The 1,372-nt window shown below is 54.3% G+C and overlaps 1 protein-coding gene across 5 annotated transcripts in view; it reads left to right on the top strand.

The window, feature by feature from the left end:
• The first annotated feature begins 773 nt into the window (after window positions 1-773).
• Window positions 774-1,372, top strand: part of MDM4 (MDM4, p53 regulator) — a 37,338-nt gene continuing 36,739 nt past the window's right edge. For 2 of the 5 annotated variants that reach the window (XM_011990440.1, XM_011990437.1), the window contains exon 1: window positions 774-913. The gene's annotated coding sequence lies outside the window, so the exon portion shown is untranslated. Of the gene's footprint in view, window positions 1,024-1,372 lie in introns of all 5 variants that reach the window. The other 3 variants (XM_011990444.1, XM_011990439.1, XM_011990443.1) reach the window with 3 other exon arrangements.

The following is a 1,372-nucleotide window of genomic DNA, read 5'->3' as shown; positions in this document are numbered from 1 at the left end:
TGCGCCCGGCCTCCCTTGTTTATATGCAGGTTAAAAATTCCCTTGAGCCTTCAACTATTTCTCTTTCTTTTCTCTCTTTCTCTCTTTTTTTTTTTTTTGAAGGAGTTTCACTCTTGTTCCCCAGGCTGGAATGGCACTATCTCGGCTCACTGCAACCTCCACCTCCCAGGTTCAAACGATTCTCCTGTCTCAGCCTTCTGAGTAGCTGGGATTACAGGCATGTGCCACCACACCCCACTAGTTTTGTACTTTTAGTAGAAACAGGGTTTCACCATATTGGTCAGGCTGGTCTCGAACTCCTGACCTCAGATGATCCGCCTGCCTTAGGCCTCCCAAATTGCTGGGATTACAGGCGTGAGCCACAGCGGCCGGCGCCTTCCATTATTTGCCACGGCTTCAAGCTTCCGGGCCACCCTAGTGGCGCCATCGCTCCATTTCCCCTCCCTGCCACCCTTGGGGAGCAAGGGTGAGTACTGGGGAATGGCAGAAGAAGCGTAGTTTTTCCAAAGAGCTGAAGGCAGCCTGGGATTATGACCTTAGCTCTTCCCCTTCTCTGTTTTCTGATCTCCTAATACACGCCTGAAAGTATCACAAGACCCTGCCAAGTCCCTCACATATTATCTTTTGAAATCCGACGACTTTCAATCTTCCGGGCCCCACGACTCTCTCCCCGGTCTAGGATCTACTCTATGGTAGTGAGATCAGCCTTTCTAGCTCTGTAGTCCTCCCATTGCTCCATCTATGGTTTCCGGAGGCCTTACCGGAAGCCCTCCTGTGAGGCCGTGTGGGAGGCCGGAAGTTGCGGCTTCATTACTCGCCATTTCAAAATGCTGCCGAGGCCCTCGGATCTGTGACTGCTACCCCTCCCCCCACCCGGGCTCGGCGGGGGAGCGACTCATGGAGCTGCCGTAAGGTGTGGCTCTTGGCCTTCGTCGGCGGGGTGCTGGGAGCGGGAGCTGGAGAGTGAGGAGCAGGCGGCCGTACTGCCAATTGTGCGGGTAGCGGGCGGGAGGAGCTTGAGAGGTGGGTCGGGCGGCGTGGGGAAGGCCGCGCCAGGCGGAAGAAGGGCTTAGGGGGAGGGGAAGAGTTGTGGGATGAGGGCTCGCGGAAGATAAAAGTGGAGATGGGATGACGTGATGTAACTTTGGCCAACAGGTGACAAACCTAAAGTCGATGTGGTTGGGTTGAGTTTAAGTGGACACAACATTTGAGGACTATTGAGGCAATTTGGAGAAAAGAGGTGGGAGGGGGAAGGCGGGAAGAATGACATTGACGCGTTTTAAGTTTTTTTTTTTTTTTGAGACGGAGTCTCGCTCTGTCACCCAGGCTGGAGTGCAGTGGCCGGATCTCAACTTACTGCAAGCTCCGCCTC

This window comes from Mandrillus leucophaeus, unplaced genomic scaffold (assembly GCF_000951045.1).
Source record: "Mandrillus leucophaeus isolate KB7577 unplaced genomic scaffold, Mleu.le_1.0 Scaffold38, whole genome shotgun sequence".
Taxonomy (NCBI): Eukaryota; Metazoa; Chordata; class Mammalia; order Primates; family Cercopithecidae; genus Mandrillus; species Mandrillus leucophaeus.
The sequence above is the reverse complement of the archived record's forward strand: the minus strand, read 5'-3'. Positions and strand labels throughout refer to the sequence as shown.